The sequence below is a fragment of the Esox lucius genome, chromosome 10 (assembly GCF_011004845.1).
Source record: "Esox lucius isolate fEsoLuc1 chromosome 10, fEsoLuc1.pri, whole genome shotgun sequence".
Taxonomy (NCBI): Eukaryota; Metazoa; Chordata; class Actinopteri; order Esociformes; family Esocidae; genus Esox; species Esox lucius.
In genome coordinates this window covers 17647062-17662080 of record NC_047578.1, presented here as the reverse complement: position 1 = coordinate 17662080, position 15019 = coordinate 17647062, and the positions used below count along the sequence as shown (strand labels likewise).

General features: G+C 38.7%; 1 protein-coding gene across 9 annotated transcripts in view; it reads left to right on the top strand.

The window, feature by feature from the left end:
• The first annotated feature begins 5730 nt into the window (after nt 1–5730).
• Nucleotides 5731–15019, top strand: part of LOC105012663 (myocyte-specific enhancer factor 2D homolog) — a 35696-nt gene continuing 26407 nt past the window's right edge. For all 9 annotated transcript variants that reach the window (XM_010873657.5, XM_010873654.5, XM_034294624.1 and 6 more), the window contains exon 1: nt 5731–5899. The gene's annotated coding sequence lies outside the window, so the exon portion shown is untranslated. The remainder of the gene's footprint in view (nt 5900–15019) is intronic.

The window sequence follows — 15019 nt, the reverse complement described above, 5'->3', positions numbered from 1 at the left end:
ATATATCAAGTGACAATGTTTGTTAAAAACATTACGATCATTCTTTTGTGTTACAGAACTGGTCGATCACTTTAACTGTCACTGCTAAACTACTGTTCTATTTGACTTGCACTTATGACTGATAAATACATAGTGAATACTGTATACATTTATTAGTTGTGTAAAGTCAAGCTGAAATTGGTTAATGACCTTTCAAATGACTATGCTGCCATCATGTGGTGCTTTTGTGTATCTTGCTAATCTAGGTTGACGAATTACTGTATCGGCCCGGGGCTAAGAACAATGCAGTGTGAAAAGGCCTAGTGTAAAAACGGTAGCATTAATACGAATGGTCACAAACATTTTTGCAAGTCCGAGTTGGGGCCGATACCAACTGAATATTCTATTTAATGCTTCCTCAAAAGGGAGCTGATGAAAATGTGGTGTAATGTGCATTACTAAAGATCTATAGAAGCCAAATAATGAATACCTGAAACCCATGTCATCATTTGGATGTTACCAAATTCATTTTAGATGCAATACAATTCTTATTGTTTGGAGTCCACCTATTCATTTCTAGGTAAAATTAGCATAGCTAGCTATTCCTTAATTACTTTACTGGCTAGTGACAACATTGTTACATACTAATTTCCAAGCACATATAGTGTAATCAGACAAAACTGTAAATAGTCCATGTTTAAAGGCATTAGCACTGTTCAATTTTTGGTCATCAATATAAATGCAGGCCTGCGGCATCTATACAATGTTAGTGACCATGACAACGACGTGACCGATTGACAGAGTTGCTACATGTGAATATGATTCTGCTGCCCCCTGCTGTATGCTAAGTTGAGCTGCATATATTATGAATTCGTCAAAATCCAAACGTTGTCTATTGGGTAGGGATTTGTGATGTGTCGATATGTAAAGGTATAATCTGAAATATTTACAGAATGTTCTATGGTAGTAACTGTTGTGGGATTTGTAATGTCTCGACATGTAAGTGTATAATCAGAATTATTTACAAAATGTTTAATGGTAATTGTTCATTTGGTAAACAAAACCATGGAAGAATTTGTTATTTGTGACTGCTGATGACAAATACAGTAGAATTACAATATGTTTTTGTTTAAAAAAGAAAGAGGAGCAATGCTGTATTAGGAGGTTTACAGAATTATCCCAATACCTCCAGTATACATCCTACAATATCATAACTATGTTAATAGCAGTGTAGCCAGTAACTATCCAAATACCTACAGTGTACAGAATCATTACAACGGCAATCAATTATTTTCTATATGTTATATATCCTTTAGTCTATGTAGTTTGTGTGAATATGCAAAGTTATATTGAGCTCGGACGCCTCTGATTGGTGTGATCACATATACACACATAGTCACACGCACACACACATACAATCACACAGATATGTCTATATATTAGCTAGAGACTATACAAGCACTTTTGTTGGTTTTGTTGCCATGGTTATGGCATGTTGCCAAGCAGCAGACAGGATGTGATGGCCCTTGGGAGCAGCAGGTCCCTGCACACTAAGGGCTCTCCACCCACACACACCTCTCAACTGTACTCTCTCTCACACACACACACATCAATGTGGTGACTGATTAATTTTTGCAGAAATGTGTCTATGCATGTGTTTAGTGGTGAGCGAAAGTTTGAATCGTGTAGGATTTTATTTTTATATTTCTGCATACCTTTGATTCAAGATTCAAGTCTCCCTCATTTTTGAAAGACCCAGTTTTTTTATCTAAATAATTTCTAGGTAACAATTAGGTATAGTACTTATATAGTATTATATAATATTATAATAGTTCTCCATTATGATGACACCTTTTCAAGTAAAAATTTTGCTTCAACTAGCTGGGACAGGTCTGAGCTGGGAGGAGAGGGGCACCAATCTGGTTATACATCTACCAGAAAGATGAGAGGGAAATGTGGAAATGTAGCCTTACCTGAAAACTAGCTGCATTGGCTTGGAACTATGTACTTACTTCAATTCCATCCAATGAAAACCTGCTAATTAAAAGTGGTGATTGTATTGTCAACCTGCAACTATCAGAACATTATCCTAATAACATGTATTACTAATAACATGTATTTCACACGTTTATATTTTGATCATATGCTGTAATATATAATATAATAACCAGATTCATATAATTATGACTGCATTGGGCCTAACAAGGTTTGTCATTAGTCATAGCATCTGTAGATGGTTTGTAGACAAATATAATTTCTACATGTTTTCTAAATAACCTTGTAAATGGATGGTGTCCACCTCACCAACAATTCATCTGTTCTGTAACCGTCTCATCATTATTTGTGATCTAATCCTGATTCTAATTATCTATAATAATGGTAGCATTCACTTTAGGGTAGAAGTGCTCAGGAACATCATCTATTCATTTTAGCTTTGATTGTTAATTACAATCTGATTTTAGTAAGCATTTGTAAAAGGCATAATAGATATTCAGTACAAATTCTAACAACTCTTCCAAAGCTTGTGTGTATTACAGAGAAATCCCAACATCTACAGTATGTGTTACTGAAAATCCATTGAATTTAACTAATACCCAGCTACAGTTATGAGTCAGTAGTGACAATCATTTGCTTTCAGACAATTAAAAAAATTGTGCTTTAGCATAGAATGTTCAGTATTTATTCCCTGATAACAATGAACATTGCTGGAGGTTGTTTATTATTCCTTTTTTAATAGTATTTCTTTACAAATCCCACTTCAATACTATCTTGAGGGATGGTTTCCTGTAGACATGAAATACTGTCATGTAACATACATATCAATTGCTAAAGCTAAAGCACTTTCAAGGCGTAATTTGTTTGTAGCACAAACAGTTTGTTCGCAACAGTTGGTTTTGTAAAAATACATATATTTGGAAGGACAGTCCCATAATGAAATCCGAACTCACAAAAAGAGTTGATAAAAGTCACAGGTGAAAACTACCAATGCTCTCTTGCAGCTTGTATTCTCTACTTCTATGTGCACATGTATTTACTTTTCACTCTAATAAAACACTGCGGTCCCCTTCAATGCAATGTGTGAATGCTTTATACCAGCAGATTCTTTAGTGTGATTGAAAACCATTCTTATAAAAAGAGGAAGTCTCAATACAGACGGGGTTGTGCCTGTCAGAAGTGTTAATTCATTAACACTTTATTTTTTCAATGCAAAAATGTACATATGAACCTCCTGAGAGCCTATATCCACATATGAGGACACTGTTTTAGGCTTAATGCACCATGTACTTCATTCTGCTTAACCTAAACCTATTGTCCTTATTAGAGGAAAGTTGTCTGCCCCATGCTTCGATATTATACTTATCATGTCCTACTAATCCCAAATAGTCTGTTCAAAACAAAAAAATATGAGAGGAACCCAACAAATTATCTTTTTTAACATGTTAATAGAAGTTAAAACATTGTACAGGGGTAATCCAGCACCCTGGCCTGATTCTTTCAAGATATTTGTTACAACCCAGTTGTTGAAAAAGTTAAATTAATTGATCCATCTGTTCAGTTGGGGAGGTTAATATTCTGCTCATATTATACAGCCATGATATTCAGTGACTGTACCAAATACTAATATTGTTTTTCCTGTTTATTATGGATGTGTAAAAACCTCTGTGCAATCTGACAATGGGGTTAGATGTGGGCTGCTGGGGAACCATCTGTCTGAAGTGTGTTTGCCCCCGAAGCCTATCTAAGCTTCTTACATAAAACGTAAAATACAAAGTAATATTCTGCTCCCCCGTCAACCCCCAGACATTTTCTCTCTTTCGCACACGTGTGACACTGTCACACTCACACTCGGATGTCACACGTCACATACAGATACCACTTTTTGGTTTTAGCTCTCACTATCCTCTCCCATCTACATTCAATCATTTATATGTTCCATTAGATTTTTTAGCTAAACTGACATTTGGAGATTTATGTAGCATCTTTCAGCCCGTCAATCAAGGTGTTTGTCCTTGGCATTAATTCAAGTGTAGCATACCTCCGTGTGACCACTTTAACATGACTCCCATTAGCTGTTGCACATGCAGCAGCTACTTTTCCTAGGGTCTACACAAGACCTTTAGCCAAGACATTTTGCTAAAGGAACCTGAGTGAACAGTTTTTATAATAATTGTATTTACTCAATAAACAATTATTCAATAAAACTATGGCACCACCATTTATTCAATTTTCAATAATGCTATGCCACCTCCAATGACCCTGTGTGAAAAATCAATTGCCCTCTTACACTTAATAACTGATGGTACATTATTTCATTGCAATGACTGAAACCTAACACTTCCTGTAGTTGTTGGATAGTCTTTCACCTTGCTGCGGGTGAAAGTCTGGCCATTCCATGACTTAAAAGTTTTTCAGTTATTCTGATGTAGACTTGTTTGTGGTTTGGATCACTGTCTTTCTGCGTAACCAAGACAGTGAGCTTTTGCTTCAGCTCGATGGCCTGACATTCTCCTATAGAATTCCTTTATAGAGAAAAGTAATAGGTCCTTCACTGTTGTCAAGTTGTTTAAGTCATGGACCTGCAAAGCTTCACACTACCAACACTTGATTGTTTATATGAAGTTCTTACTGTCAAATTGAATTTTTTTCTGAGACCAGAGATAATAAGATCCATGATGCCCTAAAAGTTCCACTTTTGACTAATATGTCAATAGAATTGCTAAAGGAGTCTTCACTATCTTCCAGGTTGCAAACTTGAGTCAACTTTCTGGGAGTTGAAAGCAGCTAGTTAATCTGTACAATACAATACTCTGCCCAGAGTGTGATAAAGTGCTTTGCTGCTGCAATGAAACATACATTTTAGGAAGACAAATAAGATTCTTCATATTCAAATTATGTTATTATTATGTGATGTTTTAGGTTATACCCAAAAGGTAACCCAATACATCACATAATAAGCACTGATGACAAGTTCCAACTATGGGTGTCAGTGTCAGTGTCTTGAGCCATGCTAGAGATAAGAGTTCATCATTTTTTGTCCTTTTGGAAATAAATGTAATCGTCCATAGATGTTGTAGTACATTTACTTGCTATTAATGATTAAGACACATGGACTGGATTACATTTAAAACAGATTATTGACCACTTTCCCCCCCTCTGACTTCCATTAAGTCACCTTAATTGTGGGCATTCTTTATTTAAAAAATAAAAACTTGATCAAATCTATTATAATTTTATGATCAAAAATTATAATAGAGACATAGGTTTGGGCCAATCTTATTACAAAAGTAATATATATTATAATTTAACCTTTTTATAAAAACACCCTGAGTTACAACACAAATCCTGCTGTCTAAATATGACTGCAATGGCTCCCTCTTCTGATCATGGAGGAGACTGATTAAAAACACACGCTTTACACTTTTATCTGTAGGCCCTTTAAGACAGTATTTTAGATATCCTAACGAAAGACAATAACATTATTAAACAGCTAACGGGTCTTCTCCAGGAAAACGGGCTTGTAGCAGGTATTCGACCGTAGGATACAGTGACATTTTTTCCACATGCAAAATCATGTAAAAGGTAAATACCGAAGCGGAGGGATACAAACTCTTACAACATGGCGGTCACCGCCGTCATCTCCTCTCATTCTGGCCCTTCCCATTTACAGTGACTTCTACTATGATTGGCTTAGAAGCTGGAGTGTCAGCTTCCTATTGGATTCTTATATGCCACTCATAAACTGGTGTCAATTACGTAGGCTGTGCACTAGCTGTACTGTATCGTTTGGCTGAATAGTTATGTCACATTAAACGAAAAAGGAGATTGGATTTATGTAAATAGAGACCCTGTCTTTTTATTTTGACTCGAATTTCAGCAATTCCTCAGTATTTTCTGAAATATGTGGCTGTAATACTTCAAGGTAAGTCGAATATTTGCTTCCTGCGTTTTTTCTTCGTAAGAACACGAGTGCTTGTTTTATACTTTAAGGCTACTGTAATCAAACAATTCGAGACAGACGGGTATGATTGTTGGTATTTGAAGCATTATTCTATTATAAATTGTTTTTGTTCATACTGTAATGTGTTGTGGGCTCGGTAGTCACACTCAAGGCACTATAGATGGTTGAGTAATTTGTCGGAAGAGTTGAGTCTTGTGAGCAAGGTAATGGCTGTCGCTCGGCTTCATCAGATTGTGAAATGGCCTAAGAGCACCTTCGCTAGACGACAGATGAACCCTCCATGATGTACAGAACGGTGAAAGGTCTCAGGGTAGAATGGAGGTGCGCGCACTTTGACAACAGTGGCATAGCCAAAACAAAATAGGCCTAGCTGTCAAGGGTAGTTTCGAGTTGTCACAGCGGATTCGTTTTGTCTGTCTATCTGTACCAACATTAGGCTATCTTGCTATTATTGGTCAATAGGTGCTCTATAAAAAATACGACTAGCCTTCTAATTTGACAAACTACTTCCCTTGTTAATCCAAGGGAAACACACATGGCCTACTCTGGCGAGGCCAGAATGGTCTATTTCCTTGGATTAGGTCTTTGGGCGTTATTTAATGTTAAAGTGACCGGTATCAAATGCTAAACACATGAGTGCATGCAAACAGAAATATCCAACAGGCGTGGGACCATGTGAATAGAACTGTCCAAACTTTTTTTGTACCGCAATTCATCTTTGTACAAATCTCTGTAGGCCCTAGCGGTTCCAATCTCTTGCCCTTTCTCTCTCGTTCTCATGTTTAGGCTGTCATGTTTAGTCTACACCAGAGGACATGTCATTATTGAATTTTGAGTGACTGTATGAGAGTGATTATTAAAATAAAAAAAATGACTTCAATTTGGGGTTTGGATATCATATAATACTCTGTGCACACAGCTATTTCAATATGGGCCTATGACAACAAACCTTAAAACGAATACTATGATCACATTTGCGGGGAAACCTATTGTAGCCTATAATGCCTGTTATGCAGCAATTGTCTTTAAAAATGTTAAAAGCATTGAGCACTGTTCAAGTATAATAGATGTAAGCTCACATGGGGTGCTAGATCTTTTCTTAGATCTTTGTAACCAAGAGAGCAATGCCAAAGAATAGAGGGCATGGATTCCGTCTGTAAATCCACCCAAATAGGCTAACTTAACCTTCAACGTTACTTCTTGACACATCGGTTGACACGTTCATATTAGAATCCAAGGTGAGCATTGTAAATGTCATGTCATGTGACATGGAAATTGGCAGCCTTGTTGTGTGGAGGGTCCCAAGGGATTTGATTCTTAGCCTGTTTCCAGTGCTGCTGCTGCTGACTTATAAGTTGGCTTTAGGGCCAGCCTGAAAGAAGCTTCATCATGTAGACTTCCAGATAATTTGTTGTTTCATCAATGCTTTAAAATGTATGCTGCTTGTCTAGTTAGCATTATTTTAATTAGCAGGTTTAAGTGTGTGATTGGAAATCTTTTTTAAACCTCACTCATTATTGTTTGTTACACAAAATACCAACTTTTTTTATTTTGGGGGTAGTTGATGGTTGAACAGTTTCAGAGAAAAAAATGGAATACATATGTAGATATATACACACACAACCCTGATTGATTGAAAGGATGGTCTAGAGCCCACTCCCTCAACTAGATCAACAGTGATTGGCCTATAGGTTTTCAATTAAGTCATTTTCAAATATTCAATATCCAGCTGGTTGTCAAGCCTGTAGCCAATTCCAATACATTAAAGTGTAAAACACCTGGAGTTCACAGTATTGCCCACCATTTTATTGGATATTTGAATGATATAAACTTAACTTTTTCCTAACAAGTAGGTCTTGGCTGTGTGTGGATAAAGGTACATTTCCCTCAACTGTGGTGTCTGTCAAGTAGTATAAGGTTGTATTTGAAATTTTTAAAAAATCTATGTATTTATATTTCCTTTCATAGCTTTTTGACATTGTGTTCACTTCCATGGTTCAATACTGGGATCGGTCAATTTTCAGATTTTTGATGCGGTGGATAGAAAAGCCTTAATTGGGGCAATGTTTCCTTCTTATTTTAATAACAGCTGTGCCCTACCGCTTCTAAATTGTGATGCGCCTCTTAAGACAAAGAATATTTCAATGAAATATGATTTTTTTTCGGAAGCTGAGGGCAGTTTACCTTCACAAGCAGTTAACAAATGCACAAGCATTGGAGCAGAGCAACAACGTCATGCGGCTGACGTTCTCAAGCCTTGGAGTGAGGTCAAAGAAATGTAACTATGGGCATGTGCACGTTTGTGTTGAACTGTCAGTAAGTGGCTGTCACATTAATGTCAAGAAGGTAGCCATCGTCTGAGCGACAGCCAAAGTTAAGATAAGCAAGCTGGCTTACTAACAGTTTTAGAGAATGGTTAATTGAGGGGGAGTACTTAGGTAATTTTTAGGGAATGATGTTATTAACGTTGACAAGCAGGAGACGCAGTTGACAAGCAGGAGACGCAGTTGACAAGCAGGAGACGCAGTTGACAAGCAGGAGACGCAGTTGACAAGCAGGAGACGCAGTTGACAAGCAGGAGACGCAGTTGACAAGCAGGAGACGCAGTTGACAAGCAGGAGACATTGGTGTACAAGGTGGACGTTTCAGCATTTCATGCATCAAGCCTTTCGTGTTGTTGATGCCGGCTTGTCGGCCCGGTTGACAAAAACAAGAAGAGACAAAATTATTTGTGACAAAAGTCTTATAACTACCATAATTTGATAAGGGAGCTTTTAAGTGTTTTTGGTGGTTAGTGTGATAAATGGTCAAGTTTGTTTCTCTCTAATCCACTTAATCAATAGGAAAATCCCCAAATTGGACTCCCCAAAGTCCAGAAGAGTGCTTCAACCACATTAGATGCTTATTTTTTTATTTATTTTAAAGGTATTTACTATGACTTTCCAAAGTATTCATCCCCTTGGGCATTTATTGTTACAACATGAAATCAACATTTGTTAAAGCAGGGGTTTTTGCCACTGATCAACAACGTCAAAGTGAAAAATATAGGCCTAATCTGTAACTTCCTCTAAATGACAAATATAAAACAAAGTAATTGACAGAATTTTCACCTGACAACATCAGTATTATAAGGACATTTTGTTAATAAATCATTCATATATGGAACACTTGTGTACAATGTCACACCGATAACGGTCTATTTTCCTCTATTCATATTTAACCTTTTTTATATTTTTTGGTAGCAATTACCGCCATGAGTTGTTCAGGAAGTCTTTACTAGCTTTGCACATTTGGGCACCGCAATCTTTGCTCTTTTTCCCCTCCAAAATATTCTCAATTGGATTGACTATCGTGCTTTGACTGGGCCACTCCAATACACTGTTGTTTTTAAGCCACTCCAGTGTGGTTTTTGATTATGTTTGGGGTAATTGTCCTGCTGGAATATTCATCTTCTCCCAAGTCTCATTCATAGTTCAGCAGGTTTTTTTCAAAATATCTTTGTTCATTTGACCTCTATCTTCACAAGATTTCCATGCCTGATGCAGAGAAGCATTCCCATTGCATAATGCTGCCACCACCATGCTTTACAATGCCACACTCTGCGTTGAGGCCAAAAAGCTTTACTTTGGTATGATCATAGAATCTTCTTCCTTTTGGTCGGTCTCTCCGTCTCTTCTGGCAAGCTCCAACCGAGATTTGATGTAAGTTTTCCACAATGGTGGAAAGTTTTGTTACTTTCTCATAAAGCAGACTCGAAGCAGCTGGGCTGTTGTTGCAGTATGCACAGTGTCTCCCAGCTCAGACGTGGATGACTAAAACTCCTGTAGAGTTTCCATAGGCTTCTTGGTGGCCTCCCTGACTAGTGTCCTCTGGCAGATACTCTTCAAACTGAAGATGGTCGGTTCTAGACAGATTCGCTCCAGGGAACATTTAGTGCCTTGGAAATGCTCTTATATCCTACCTCTCATTGGTGCTTTTGAAGAACCATACTCTGGATTTGCTTAGAATTTTCCTGTCTTATGTATTTTCTGTTGGGTATTATGTTAACAAGCTGCCAGAGATAAATGTGTGAAACCTGAAATAATTTGAAGCCCCTTGATTGCACACAGGTGCATTCCATTCAACACATCATGTGACTTAAGACGATTGGTTTCACCACAGCTCATTCAGGTGTTTCATAGCAAGGAGGGTGAATACTTCTATTTTTCACTTTTGTTTTTGTCAGTGTCAAAATTCCTGATTTGAATGTACACTGCTCAAAAAAATTAAGGGAACACAATCATCACAGTACAACACCAAGTCAATTCAACATAGGAAACATGAGTGATTGTGAATAAGTGTAACCTGTTTTGTGCAAATGAAAGTGACAACAGGTGCAGTGGAGAGGCAACAGTAGGACAACCCCCAAAAAGGGAATGGTTTTGCAGCTGGTGGCCACACTTGCTCTCTCCTTATCTTTCCTGACTGATTTTTTTTTTTTGTTAGTGTCCTTGTCACTACTAGTAGCATGTACCTGCAGCCCATTCAGGTTGCACAGGAAGTCCAGTACCTCCAGGATGCCCCATCCATACGTGCCATCGCAAGGTTTGCTGTGTCTCCCAGTATAGTCTCAAGAGTGGAGGAGATACCTGGAGATGGGCCGTTACACAAGTAGCGCTGGACAGGGCCGTAGAATGGCATCAACCCAGCAGCAGGACCAGCATCTGCTCCTTTGTGTGAGGAGGAACAGGAGGAGCACTGCCAGTGCCCTACAAAATGACCTCCAGCAGGTTACTGGTGTGAAGTGTTACTGACCAGATTATCTGAAAAGGACTCCATGACTGTAGCATGATGGCCCGACTTCCTCTAGTGGGACCTGTCCTCAGAGCCCAGCACCGTGCAGCTCGAGAACGCCAGTTTTGGCAGGTCTGCCATTGCTGCCCTGTTCTCTTCACAGATGAGAGCAGGTTCACACCGAGCACTAGGGATCTGCATTTTACTATCCGAATAGTTTGTGTTATTATTCAAATAGTATTCGGTTAACCAATGTTTTTAAAAACTCCTGATACGAGTGCTACCACATTACACGCAAATTAGTTCTCATGTCACATTGACCGTTCGTGTGAGAAAAGAGCAGCCGCACGTATGGAGGAAGCCATGTGGTTGACACGCAAAACTGAATACACAAGTACTCGAATACTATATTAATTTGGGGTATTCGACTATTCGTGCCCATCCCTACTAAACACGTGACAGACATGAAAGAGTCTGGAGATGCCATTATGACCGTTATGCTGCCTGCAACATCATCCAGCATGACCGGTTTGGCGGTGGGTCAGGAATGGTCGGGGGAGGGATATCCTTGGAGGGTCACACAGACCTCCACGTGTTAGCCAATGGTACCCTGAATGCTGTTCAGTACCGGGATGAAATCCTCAGACCCATCATCAGACCATCATACCCACTGGTGCAGTGGACCCTGGGTTCTTTCTGGTGCAGGAAAATGCCCGGCCTCATGGTCAGAGTGTGCAGGAAGTTCCTGTATGATTAAGGCATTGAAGCCATTGACTGGCCCTCAAGTTTCCCAGTCCTGAATCCTATTGAGAACCTCTGGGACGTTATGTATTGGTGCATCCGACACCACCACATAGCGCCACAGACTGTCCAGGGGCGCTCATATGTCCTGATCCAGGTCTGGGAGGGGATTTCACCCATTTTTATCTTGAAAGTGAGTCAGCATATTTTTTTTATGTTGTTCATATATGGTATGGTATCAATATGTCCTATTTCTGCTGAATAGGTGGGCAAGTTACAGATTCAGCCTAATAAACCGTAAATGTTGTTTTTAGGAGAGAGTGGTCTGTACCAAGGTTGCTGGCAGGCTGTGCAAATGAATCTTGAGGTTATTTGGTTAATAGTTCTGGACGGCCAACTGATGGGTGTTAGTCCTGCTTCTGTTAGTCCTGCATTTTTTATTTTTTTCCAGGCCACTTCAATGTAGAGGTTTTATCAGTATTTAAAAATGCAGTGTGCCCTTAATGATTTAATACTAGGCCTATGATGGAACTGAAGTGCCTTTTGAGGAGTGACAGTCCGTATGTCTAAAGCGGTATATGTTTCAACCAGCTTTGGAGTTGTGCTCTTCCTTCTTGACAGGACATTTTCTGTGGGTGTGATAAACTACATAGCTCATAAACCTGAAATCTTACCTGCCAGAAATAAAACTTCATTGGGGTATATTAGTTGCAATTCCTGCAAGACCTAAGTTAGTTAATGTTTTTACTCAATAGAATAGTATATGGTATATTTTGGCACGTTTGCCCATATATCCTATATAAAGGTTAGCCTGCTGTTCCAACTGATGGACCAAGAAACTGGCGTTTCACTTGGTGAGATCTTAAGGACGATCCTGTCGCAGATGGCCACTAACAGTTTAGTGAACTTGTTTGGTTTTGCTTTGGTAAACACCTCCACTGTTGTATCTCAACATGAGGGGCAAATGAGTGTCAATGCCATTAAAGCAGATCACCATGAAGGTGAAAAATCAAAATAGGTCAGACATATTCAAAACATTAGGGTCTGATTTCACAGACACAGATTAAGCCTAGTTTAGGACTAAAAAAAATAAGATATTGAACTTTTTTGTCCTAGACTAGGCTTAATCTGTCTGCTAACCGGCACAAGGTGTATGAAAATCAAGTGTTTGGTTCATTTTCAAGTAACAAGAATGCACTGGTGAGCTACACAGTACAAAACAACCTGGTAGACCGCGGAAGACAACTGTAGTAGATGACTAAAACGTTTTCAGTTGTGAAGAAATGTTTCAGCTTTCGAACAGATCAAGAACACACCAGGATGTAGGTATAGTAGATGTGTCAAATAGTGCCATAAAGAGAAGACTACACCAGTATAACCTCAGAGGTTTTACCACAAGATGTAAGCCTCAAGAACACAATGGAAGAGTTGCAGTTTGCTACATAAAAACTGTAGAGTTCTGAAACAGTCTTATGGATAGATGAGCTGAAGATTAACCTTTAGCAGAGTGTTGGAAAGAGGAATGTGATGAGAAATTAATTGACGACAGCACCAGCATTAATTCAGAAGTTTACAGAATCAACTCAAGATCTAACCAAATGTCTCTACTCAATGGATGGTACTTCAAATTAAAATACATTGCAAGCTGCACTAATTATTGTATCATGAGGTCCCAGGTAGTTCTCAACCCTAGTGCACACCCCTAGTAAAAAACCTAATTAAAGCTGACAGTAAATGCACTTCAATTTTGTACTTTTTATTTGAAATCTAATGTGCGAGAGTATGGAGCCAAAACACTGACGTCACTGTGAAAATACTAATTGCACTGGATAATAATGAAACCAATGAAATATGTTTTGTTCTTAAAGGTGTTTTTCTTACTTTTAAAGCAGCAGGGGCCCTGAGAGCCTAAAAAATATTGTTGTGCCTTTGATTTATATCAAGATGTCATGTGGTAAACTTTTGGAAATCTCACATGCTACACATCTTAAACCTTGGTTAGATCTTGCTGTTAAGGAGGCAGATCCATAGCATAAGAAATGATTGAGATGCTTAACAGCAATATGTAAGACTGTTCACCATTATGTACACTACAGTTAAAGGTTACTCGTTGACACACCAGGAACTCTATTCTTGAAACCTTTTGTTCACCTCTGTCACATTCTGCTATTGTGTCTGATGTGACTACCCCGCTTTGCATTTAAACCTGGCTCTAAGGTCAAGAGTGGTGAGGTGACGAAGTCCAATATCCAAGAGAGCCCAAATAAAATGAAAATGCAGAGGTCAAGAGTTTAGAGGGAAACCAATAGGCTTGTGTGTCCATCATTGAATGAGAGAAGGCGATAAATGAGGCTTCGCTGTAAGAATACTAATTTTCAGGTCTTTATTTCAGAGCAGTTTGCTGCAGTAACCCAGCAAAGTCTTTGCTTACCTCTGATCCTCCAATCAAGAAAAAGACAACTGAGATTTTGTCAACCTCTTCCCAATTGTGAAGTAGTAACACTAGATCCCTTCTCTATTTGCTTCATGGTGCTCCTCATTCCAGAGTTTTGTCCAGATTTCATTGACCAGAGCTAATCTGCTTAAAGGTCACTGACAATAATTGCTGTACATCACTCCAAAAGCTGACCGATGCTTAGGTGCATTTTATTGTTCTTTCTCTCTTGCATTCTTTCTTGTGCCTTCTCTTGCTTTTTCTCTTTCAAAATTATATTTTGACAGAGTGCAAAAGTACCCAGCTGATAGGAGGATAAAAGGCAGATAATGAGGTGATGTCAGGAATGTCTGAGCAGATATGTCCAGCAAACATGTTTTCCTGAGCCTTTTCCACAATGCGGATGAGTCTGGACTTTAGTTCTAAGCCATGTTTCTACCAAGCCGTTTGGGTTCCTATAATGTCACTGGCAGTGAGCTTGTTTCTGCACTGGCTCAGCATTAAGTCGTGCCATGGCCTCATTATCTTGCCGTCTAATCAGTTCTCCAGCCAGCGTCTAATTGAGCCATCAGCGCCTTCAGGGGGGAGAAGAAGAGGGAGGATGGATGTGTCAATTACAGTAATGAGGGGGTATCCAAGCCGGGTGCAACACTGGGAGAACAGGGCGGGCCACAAGCCGCTCGGAGTAGAATCCTTGTTCTGTTTTTTTTTTTTTCTACTGCTAATCAAACCAGCTACAGTTAGGCCCATAGCCTTGAATAATATGTCTGTGTGAGAGTTTACTGTTTCGATTATATAATTTAATGTCCTTCTGTGGTACTGTAGACATTTGGGGTTTGACACCTCCATGTTGTAATCACTGACCTCTCTTGATGCTTTTTTCGATTAAATCAAACCAACATAATGATATTGGAAGATCATATTACTTTGGATGCATTTCAGATTGCAAAATAAAGAAATAAAAACAAGTCAAATTAAAATCCTGAGTAATGGGTACACCTGTGAGACTTTTAAAATAAGTAGTTTCTGTGTCCAGCTGTAAAAGGTTTTGTGCCACCAATAAAACTGTATTTATGTCAATACTCAGATTTCCATTCAAGCTTTCCATACTGATTAACTTTTCTACTCTAAGA